We start from the raw sequence: 11625 nt of genomic DNA, 5'->3' as shown, positions 1-11625 counted from the left end.
AACCTCACAGAGAAGATTCTGTTATGGACCCCGTTTTGCAGGTGAGATGAGAGGGCTGAGGGTTACAGAGAGTTTGTTAAGCAGCTTGCACAAGGTCACCTTGCTGCTGAGTTCTGGAGTCTTAATTTCGAGCTGAGGTTTCTCAGGCTTCAGGGTCCCGATTTTTTGAAAAATTAACATTATATTTGGAATTTCGGACTACTTCCTGGGGGCAAGCGAAAACCTTGAGGGCTTTAGGAGAAAGAGTGGTAGGATCAGAGTTTAGTTTTTAGATGATCCCTCACGTTGCCCGAGGAGAATGGATTGCAAGGTGCCAGCCCCTCTGAGGAAGGTAGAGATTTTAGGAGTCTGAATTGCAAGGGGACAGGTGACACTGACTGCGGTTGTAGTTCCGGAAGTGGGGTGAGGACACATGTGGGAGACATTGAGGAGACAGCATAGGGTTTTTCAAGCGCAATTGCCTGGTCTCTGGCTTGAGCAGTGGTGGCCCATTGTCCCATTCCTGCCAACTGTGCTCCTGTCCTCACTGTATTGTCTTCTTTATGTGTTTGTCACAAGTAGGTTATTTCTTAACCTAATCTCTCCTCACAAGGACATATGTTCTGGGGCCAGTGCTGTGGCACGGCGGGTTAATGCCCTGGGCTGAAACGCCGGCATCCCATATGGACACCGGTTCTAGTCCCAGCTGCTCCTCTTCCAATCCAGCTCTGCTGTGGCCTGGGAAAGCAGTAGAAGATGGCCCAAGTCCTTGGACCCCTGCACCCATGTGGGAGACCCGGAAGAAGCACCTGACTCCTGGCTTCGGATTGGCTCAGCTCTGGCCATTGCGGCCATCTGGGGAGTGAACCAGTGGATGGAAGACTTCTCTCTCTGCCTCCCTCTCTCTGTGTGACTCTGACTTTCAAATAAATAAATATTTTTTAAAAAGATAAAGGGATAGAAAATAGAAGAAGGAACAAAAGTAAAAGACTTTTTCAAATAGTTTGGCACCAAGATAATAGTTCCAGGGAGAATATGGAGAAAAATCTGCCACTTAAAACCCTACAAGATTTGGCTTCTGGGGCCGGCGCTGTGGTGCAGCGCCTTAAAGCCCTGGCCTGCAGCCTCGGCATCCCATATGGGTGCCGCTTCAAGTCCGCTTCAAGTGGCTGCTCCACTTCCAATTCAGCTCTCTGCTATGGCCTGGGATAGCAGTAGAATTTGGCCCAAGTCCTTGGGCCCCTGCACCCACGTGGGAGACCTGGAAGAAGCTCCTGGCTCCTGGCTTTGCATCAGTTCAGCTCAGTTATTTGGGGAGTGAACCAGTGAATGGAAGACCTCTTTCTCTGTCTCCACCTTTCTCTTTCAAATAAATAAAAATAAATCTTAAAAGATTTGGCCTCTTGCTGCCATCATTTGTTGATTCAGAATTTATTGAGTCCTATGATGGGCCTGTCACTGTTGGGCGCGAAACCAGAGAGGCATGGTGTGTGCCTTTATGAATGTATAGTTGAGTGTGAGAAAGCCAGATGCTAAGTATAGAATACAGCTGTGCTGGCTTCTCCGAAAGGCAGTACAAGGGAGAAAGTCATTAAATAATTCAAGAAAATTTCCCACAGCTGACCAAGGTTTTTCTGGATTGAATTGGCTCCCAGATGCTCACTATAATGAATGAAAATAGACATACACTGAGGCATATTCTGAAAAACCAAAAACAAAAAACAGAACCAAGGAGGCACAGCTTTCAGAGAGAGTTTAACAGGTCACAAAAGATCACGAGTCAAATGACTTTGTACTTCTCCACACCAACATCAGCTATAGAGAAATGTCTTTGGATTTCTGTTTTTCCACCAGTGAAAACCCAAGAAAGAAGATGATCATTAATTTTCAATGCATGGAGAGATTAAAACTCAGGCAGGTTAGGAAAACTTGTTCAAGCCCACGCAGGTCATCAGTGGGAGGCTAAGCCTTGCTCCCTCTCAGTCTAGCTCCCCGTCTTTGTGGTCTCCTGTGCTGGCTCCGTGCATTCAGTAGCTGTTTAATCTCTGTGAAAGCTGTTTCCAGCCTGGGGTTCTACTTCCAGCAAGTTCCAGATCAGCTGTGAAGGGAGAACTGAGACATTTGTAGACAAGAGATTTCTAAAACAAAACACCTGTCTTTTGGGCAATTCATTGCTGGCATCAACCATGAGAAGACAGGATATGCAGGGGCTCTACCAGAGGAAACAGATCCCAGGGAGATGCTGGTCCAGGCTGTCCCAGGTCAGATTCTGGGGATGGCTTCTTCATCAGCATGAACAAGCAGAGAGCGAGAGACCCCGCAGGAAGGTGGGGCATGAATGGGTGACAACTACACGGAAAACCAACCAATGCGGCAGTTCACAACGTTGTAAGACAAAGGAAAAGAAAAGGTTGCCACGTGACTCAGTGGTGGGAGGCTTCTGCCTGCTCCCCGGGACGTTAAGCTGTACACGTATGTAGCTAAAGTTATGGCCTATGTATATTTGAAAGATGGGGAGATGCAAAGAATATGTATGTAGAGAAGACAGGGTAGGGAAGAACAGAATCCTCATCCTCTTCCTCCCTTGTGGGAAGTCAATGGGTAATTCTTTAAAAAAAAAAGATTTATTTTATGTAGTTGAAAGGCAGAGTTACAGAGAGAGAGGGAGAGACGGCGGGGGCCCAAGCACCTGGGTCATCTTTGGCTGCTTTGCCAGGCACAGTCGCAGGGAGCTGGATCCATGGGAGCAGCTGGGATTCACATTGGCGCTGGATGCTGGCACAGCAGGTGGCAGCTTACCACTGTGCCATAATGCTGGCCTCAACGGATAACTCAGAAAGCAACAATTCATGAAGCGCACATCATCTAGGGCCCAAGGGTACAACTGAAAAATGAAAAAGACAAAACGAGGTGCTCCTGGAAGGGGTGTCTGCTTTTATGTTTGAAGAACACATCTGGTAGAACTGCTTGATTCTTACATCTATGTGCTTGCATGTGTCACTTTAATAAGAAAAACAAGTAACTATAACAAAAAAGCCCTGTATCTATCAAAATTACAAATAGCCTAGCACCCAGCAATGCTACTGCTGGGAGTTTATCTCCTAAATGACTTGGCAAAATTTTGGAATACAAGGTTATTTATTACAGTATTCTTTCTACTAATGTTAGGTAGGAAGTCAGATATGAGCTTATGTGTGTGTGTGACAAAGGTCTAAAGAGTTGACATCTAAGTCCAGCATATGCATCTCAAAGTCATCCCGATAACCTTCCAGGTGCAGCCCAGTATCTGCACTTCAAACACCCCACCAATCTTCCAGGGGGTCCTGCCCATCCTTCCTCTAACTGGGGCAACGCCAGCCAGGCTTCCACCTGTCTAACTTCAGTGGGAAAACTCAGGAATTTTTTTTGTATTTACATCCAAAAAGTCCTTTGTTCCAGGAGGAGCAGAGAGGGGAAGGCAAGGTCCATTCCCTTAAAAACCCCCGGCCTCAACTGGACTACACGCTCAGCCCTCTGCCTCTGTGCTGAGTCACCCGCCTGGCCTGGCCAGGTGTACTCTCTCCACTCAGCCATGTAACCTCGCTCTCCCCAAGTCTGAGCGACTGGGCACTCTCTCTCAGGTTCTGTCTGGAGAGGTGCCCATCCATTCTAATGGATGTCCCTGCCCTAGTAAACCTTGCTATTCTTGCGCAAAGACAATGACCCTGCAGTTCTCTGGTAACAATAACAAGTGATTGGGAAAAAAGCAGGAGTTTGGTTAAATTGTTGCATTTATACAAAGGAATATTATTCATCTGGGGAAAATGCTGTTTATGCACTGATAAGAAAGATCTCGCAGGTGAATTACACAAAGAACAATTCAGATTGTGACTGGGCGTTGTCAGGGAGAGGGTCCTGAGAAGAGCTGGCTGCTGGCTGAGCACGGGCTTTAAGAAGTGTGCAGAGACCCCTCCAGTGAGCCCGACACAGCAGCCAGATGCAGGCCGCTGCCTGTTTTTGGAAAACCCAATTTTGTCAGACCGTGACAAACTCCAGAACTGTTTCCCGCTGCGTCGCAGTTCCCCACCTACACGGCCGCAGCAGCCGGTGCGGTGCAGAGAGCCAGGCAGTCGGGCTCTGAGCAGGGGGCTTCATTCTGGCTTGCTTGCTGGAGAAGCAGGTGGCTGCAGCTGGAGTCCACCTCCTCCTAGCAAAGGGGCTGTCCCCAAGCTCAGCTGTCCATCCACCCCCTCCCTCTTCTTCCCCCAGGCAGTGGAGCAGCTGGGTGCTCCTGTAAACCGGAAGCACCCCAAGTGCAAACTCCCTGCTGTTCTGTTGCTTGTGGAGCCCCCACACTGAGAAGGCTGTCTTCACATTTGCCCTGGAAGGAGGGGCCCATGCTCTTCTCGCTGAGGCCAGCAGAGCTCTGGTCCTCCTCAGCTCTCCAGGGGTTACAGCAGGCCTGGCCCTGCACATGTGTATTCCCCCTCCCCCAGAAAGCCCCATCCTTACCTCCTGCTAGGGGCTATGAGGAATTGCTCCTCGGGGGTGGTACAGGGGAGGACACCCACCTTGCACACCAAGTGGGAATGCCAAAGGCACCTGCTAGCAATAGGCCCCCTAATGCATCTCTGTAGGCAGCCCATAAACAAGTCATAGACAAGTCAAGGTCAGTCTTGGCTTGTGGAATTCCTGGGATGAGAAAGTCCTCTACTCCCATGTTGAAGGAGGACGATTAAACAAGAGCACTCTGCTAAAGTTAACTATGTTGTGACTGTGTTGCAGAAAGCCCGATAAGTTGCTTGCATGTGTTGTTAACCTCCGTGTTGCCTTGAGCTGCAGCTGGTTATGTATAAATCTCGCTGAGACGCTGGAATAAATGAGCCTTGATCAGCCTTGTTGTCTTGGCTCCATTCTCTGTGCCCTTGTCCCTCTTTTCATTCCCACGCCTCCATTCAGGTTCCGTTCGACTGGTGCTGCTGGCCCACACAGGTGGCACCCGAACAGGGACCTGGATTACGGGGGAATAACGGTGAGGAACCCTACCTGAAAGGCCGCGGTGACAATAGAACAATGGAAGGAAGCAGGTAAGTACCCAATTCCGCTTGCCTCCGATAAGGTGAAAAAGGGGCGTCATGGGACAAGCACGAGGTAAGCAAGCTGTGATAAAGGCTGTAAAAACTTTACTGCAGATGCAGGGGATAGGGTTAAAAAAGCGAGCCATTGATGCTATAGAAACAGTTTTTCCTTGGTTCGCAGAAGAAGGGGCAGTGGATGAGCAACATTGGGATTTGCTCGGAAAAGACTTAAATGCGCATTTACAAAAAAATGGGCCGGAATCCTTGCTGGTAATTACATTTTCTCTGTGATCTCTTATTAAGGAGACTCTGGCACAGCAAAAGGATAAAATACTGCTTCAGGGTGCTGTAAGATTTCTACAGGAAAAAATAGAGCAGGCTCGGAGCCAATCTTCCTAGAGAAGAGGAACCTTCTTTTCCATCGGCTCCTCCTTTGGAGCTGTTGCCATTACAAACTGAGGTACTTGAATTAAAACAACAGATAACCCAACAATCTCAGTCAATAAAGCCTTCCCCTTCCGCCTCTCAAAAATCGGGGGTTAATAAATCCTTGTATCCCGAAAAAGGTGTAGAACAAGTGATAGGTGAGGCTGTCCAAAGAGGAGAACCAGGGGCTTATCAGCTCTTAGGGGCTCTCCCAGTAGAAGAATCTATGGAACAGGGGCAGGCCATGAGAAGACATCACCCTGTTCCATTTAAAATTTTACAAGACTTAAAAGCTGCCTGTGATGCCCATGGTCCTACTGCTCCCTGCACTCAGACGTTGTTTGATAGTCTTGCTCAAACTGTGCTGGCTCCCGCAGACTGGAAAACTATTGCTCGTGCATGCTTGTCAGGAGCAGATTACTTATTGTGGAGATCTGAGTTCTTTGATCAATGCTGGCGTCCAGCCAGATTAAATGCACAAGAGGAAATGACAATTGGGATTCTGACATGTTAGCAGGGGAAGGTGCATATGAGGATATTCAGCAGCAGATAAGACAACCGATTGCTGTTTTTCAGCAAACTGCGGCCGCTGCCCGACGAGCTTGGACTATCTTACCCACAAAGGGAGCAAAGATGGGTGAATCATTGTCAAAGACTGTCCAGGGCCCTGATGAACCATACTCGGAGTCTGTCAACCGGTTGCTACAGGTGGCTGGAAAGATATTTGGTGATCCCCAGGCAGGATTGGGTTTTGTAACACAATTAGCATATGAGAATGCTAATATACTGTGCAAACAGGCTATTCGACCTTATAGAAAAAGAACTGATTTAGATGGATACATTAAAATCTGTGCACATATCAGTCCATCCTATATACGGGGTCTAGTGATGGCCGCTGCCTTGCAGGGAATGTCATTACAGGAATCAGCCCAAAGGATAATAACTGATAAAAAAAAAAAAAAAGGATGTTTTAGATGTGGAAAAAAGGGTCACATGCATAGAGACTGTCCCCAAAATAATAATAATAATAAAGGATGACCTCCACCGGGGATGTGCCCAAAATGTAAAAGAGGAAAACATTGGGCTATTGAGTGCCAATCAAAAATGGATAAAAATGGCAGACCTCTTGTTGGTATTAATTCAGGAAACTGGAAGAGGGGCTCACCCCAGGCCCCGAACCAGAACCAGAAAACCCAACAAATTTTGGGGGCCATGACATTTGTTCCTCAGCAAAACACCATAAATCCATCAATTCCCTCCAGAGAGCCACAGAAGCAAGTGCAGGACTGGACCTCAGTGCCACCTCCTATACAGTATTGACCCCTGAAACGGGCCCACAAGCCCTCCCTACTGGAATTTACGACCCTTGGCCAACCAGGTTTTTTGGCCTTCTACTGGGCAGAAGTAGTACAACTATGAAAGGATTACAGGTTTTTCCTGGAGTTATAGACGCTGACTTTACTGGTGAAATAAGAATTATGGCTCAAGCCAATAATGTAATTGCAACCTTAAGTCCAGGACAATGTATTGCTCGATTAATTTTGCTCCCCTTAACTCCGATTGGTAAATCCTTTTCAAATAAAAGAGGAAATAAAGGTTTTGGATCTTCTGATGCTTATTGGATACAACCTATAACTAAGGACCGACCAGTATTTTCCTTAAAACTAAATGGAAAATTATTTAAGAGCCTTTTGGATACTAGAGCTGATGTCTCCGTTATTTCAGCAGCAAACTGGCCCACAAACTGGAATAAGGAAATTACTATGACTCAATTGCGAGGTATTGGTCAGAGTCAGGGACTAGAACAAAGTTCAGAGTTGTTACAATGGGAAGATGAAGCAGGCAATACAGGCGCATTTCAACCATATATTTTAGGAGGACTGCCTGTTAACCTTTGGGAGTGAGATGTTTTGACACAAATGGGGGCTTTAATGTGTAGTCCAAATGAAACTGTTAGCGCTAATATGCTTCAAAAGGGCCACCTGCCGGGCAAAGGTTTAGGCAGGCAACAACAAGGCATCACATCTCCAATTACTTTAACTGTTAATCCTGACCAAAGGGGCTTAGGTTTCCCTTGATGGCCACTGATCAACCTGTGCCCATGCAGAAAAAATAGAAGTGGAAATCAGATGACCTCGTATGGGTGGATCAGTGGCCTTTACCGCAGGAAAAGATAAATGCTACACAGATATTGGTGGAAGAACAGTTAACAGCAGGACATAGAATTCCTTCCAATTCTCCTTGGAATAGTCCTATTTTAGTTATCAAAAAGAAATCTGGGAGATGGCGGTTGCTTCAGGACCTTAGGGCAGTTAATGCTACTATGGAAATTATGGGGGCTTTGCAACCAAGTTTACCGCTGCCTACTACAATTCCAAAAGACTCCTATATTGCAATAATAGATGTAAAAGATTGTTTTTATACAATACCTTTACATCCAGAAGATTGTCCCTGATTTGCTTTCAGTGTTCCATCGGTAAATTTTAAAGAGCCTATGAAAAGATATCAATGGAGAGTTTTGCCCCAAGGGATGGGGAATAGCTCTATGCTGTGTCAATAATTTGTTGCTGCCGCTCCCAAAAAAATTGGTAAGACATATAGTAACTTATATATTATATATTATATGGATGACATTTTGATAACTGGACCTGAGGAATTTTTGGTGATGCAATGTCTGGCAGAAATGAAAGCACAGTTATTCACCTCTGGTCTTATTATAGCCCCTGAAAAAATGCAATTTCAATATCCTTATCAATATCTAGGCTTCCAATTATACCCACGAAAAATACTTCCACAGAAAGTCACGTTGCGATTGGATTCTTTAGACTTTAAATGATTTTCAAAAACTTCTAGGAGATATTAATTGGCTTCGTCCCCATCTTCGCCTCACAACAGGAGACCTTACATCTTTATTTGATATTCTAAAGGGGAGATAGTTCCCCTACCTCCCAACGAGTGCTTACTCCCGCTGCACGGCTGGCTTTGGAAAAGTACAACAGGCCTTATCTCAGAGTTTTGTTTCTTATATTGATTATAAGGAGCCTTTAATTATTTTGGTTACAGATTATTTACCCACCGCCTTGTGGTGGCAAGAGGCTCCTTTGCTTTGGATATATTTACAAGCTACCCCTAAAAAGAATGTTGTACCAAATTATAATGCAATAGCTGAGATTATAGCTAAAGGGAAATTAGAATGTAGAAGAATATTTGGAATAGAGCCGACATGCATATGTCAACCATATACTAACAAACAGCTTATATGGCTCCTGTCTTTCACCGAGGACTGGCCTCTTGCATTAGCTTCTTTTTCAGGACACGTTCATAATGATTATCCAGCAGATGAAGTATTGCAGTTTTTACGACAACATCCCTGTGTGTTCCCATGAAACACTAGCTTTCAACCTTTAGAGAATGCTGCTTTGATATTTACCGATGGCTCCGACACTGGTCAAGCTTCTGTAATTTGTGACGGTCACTGTACAGTTATTAACACCCCTTTCTCGTCTCCACAGTGGTAGAATTAGCCACTGTTGCGCTTGCATCACAGTCTACCTTGGATGTAGCGGTTAACATATACACCGATAGCAAATATGTGTTCTTATCAGTACCTCAATTAGAAACTTGTTCATCTTTTCCTGAGTCCTCTGCTGCTTCTCCTTTGTTTTCTCGCATTTGCACTATCATTCGACAACGTACCTGCCTTTTTTTTATAGGTCATATCCGAGCACATTCTAATCTTCCTGGGCCTTTAGTAAAAGGTGATCATTTAGCGAATGCTGCTTTGTGCATATACTCTATTGAGACAGCTACAAAAGATCACGCTTTACATCATTTAAATGCTCATACGTTATGTTTAAAACACAAAATTACTCGAGAACAGGCCTGACAAATTGTAAAATCTTGTTCTACTTGCTCCATCCTGTTACCAGTACCTCATTATGGAATTAACCCTCACTGTTTGTTTTCCAATCAACTGTGGCAGATGGATATCACCCACTTCATGGAATTTGGTAAACAAATATATATTCATGTGTCTATTGATACCTGTTCTGGATTTATTTTTGCTTCCTTACATACAGGTGAAGCTACAAAACATGTCATCACCCATTGCTTACAAGCTTTTGCTTCCCTAGGAACTCCAAAACAGATTAAAACGGATAATGGACCTGCTTATATTTCTGCCTCTTTTAAAACTTTTTGTGCAACCTTTTCTATATCTCATGTTACTTGTATTCCCTATAATCCTCAAGGCCAAGGCAATGTTGAATGTGAACATAATACTTTAAAGCAATATTTAAATAAAAAAGGGGGAGTATAGGGTTTCCGCCCATTCTCCTAATAAATGGCTTTCACATGCTTTTTTTTTTTTTTTTTTTTTTTTTGACAGGCAGAGTGGATAGTGAGAGAGAGAGAGAGAAAGGTCTTCCTTTTGCCGTTGGTTCACCCTCCAATGGCCGCCACGGCCGGCGCACCGTGCTGATCCGATGGCAGGAGCCAGGTGCTTCCCCTGGTCTCCATTGGGGTGCGGGGCCCAAGTACTTGGGCCATTCTCCATTGCACTCCCTGGCCACAGCAGAGAGCTGACCTGAAAGAGGGGCAACCGTGAAAGAGTCCGGCGCCCCGACCGGGACTAGAACCCGGTGTGCCAGCGCCGCTAGGTGGAGGATTAGCCTATTGAGCTGCGGCGCCGGCTTCACATGCATTATTTATTCTAAATTTTCTCATATTGGACAAGGATGGTCATTCTGCAGCTGATCGACACTGGCATCCACAAACAGTGGTGAAAAGAGCAATGGTGAAATGGAGGGATCCTATCAACCATCAACGGAATGGACCTGATCCGGTACTGGTATGGGGACAAGGGCATGTTTCTGTTTTTTTCTCAAAAGGGTGATGTGGTGCGATGGCTGCCGGAGCGGTTGGTGCGACAGGTGGATATCCTCCCAGCGACGCCCCCTGACGATGCTCCTTGGGACGTTTGCTAACAATTGGAATCTTCCTGAAGACAAATGAATCCTGTCATTTATCCACAAACCAGGCCAATGTCGCTGTCTCTGTGGGCACTCCAGTGATTTTAAATTGTTCTTTGTGTATCCTAATGGGACTGGCCGAGCAGGGTTTGTGCAGTGGGTGCACAACAATCAAACTGTGTTTCGTGGTCGAAAAAACATAACCTGTGGGTGGTTCAATATGACCGATCAATAAAAGAGAAAAAATACTGATTTTAGTATAACAAAATTGGCCATTTTATCAGATGCAGGGGTATATTCTTGTCAAGTTTGAAAAAAGAGCTCCCCTAATGATGTCCTTAATGGAACTGTCAATGTAACTTTGTTAATACTTCTTTTTCTACTGATTCTAGCAATTTTTGGTTGCATTTGGCCGCAACAACTAACACTTCTCCCTTCTGTGTTAATACAGCTGATTCTCCTTCTTGTCTTCTTACCAATAATCTTTTAGGGATTCCCTCTTCTAGGGAGGAGTTTACTAATATAACAGGCCTCAATATAACTTCCCTTGAAATAGATAATGTTACTCGCTTATTATTTACTGTACCATGGCAACTCAACCGCACTAACTAGAGGGAATTTCATTTGTTGAGTGGGGCATGGGCTCCTAAGGGATGGGTTTTTTATGCAGCCAATATGCCTTTACATCGTTAGCCCCTGATGATTTCCGCAACTGCTCGCTGGGCTGTGTGGCCCCGATGCTGACATCCATAGTTCCAAAGACATGAAGGCGACGTTCATTGCCTGAGAACTGCAACAGCAACCTCATCCTGATAGGAGAGGACCCTGCCCTTGCCATGGCTGTATCAGTAGTCAGTGTTCCTGGTCTGGCTTTGTGGAAATAACCATGGACTGCGAAGGCTTGCATGTTTGGTGACCAAATCAATTAGTCTTACTGCTGCTGCATTATCCAGTCTGGCAGAAGAACTGGATCAAGTTCGCTCGGGAGCACTTTTAAATCGTGCCGCTATTGATTACTTATTGAAAGATCATATGGGCTGTGAATTTGTACCTGGGGGATGTTGTTTTAACATTACTAACAATGTGCCATATATAGAGTCTGTTATTGCTAAACTTAAGAGTTAAATGCAACATATGTTTATTACCCACTAACATTTGGAGGGTTTCAATGGATTCGTTGGTTACTAATGTTG

This window comes from Oryctolagus cuniculus, chromosome 8 (genome assembly GCF_964237555.1).
Source record: "Oryctolagus cuniculus chromosome 8, mOryCun1.1, whole genome shotgun sequence".
NCBI lineage: Eukaryota > Metazoa > Chordata > Mammalia > Lagomorpha > Leporidae > Oryctolagus > Oryctolagus cuniculus.
This window is presented reverse-complemented; position numbering follows the sequence as displayed.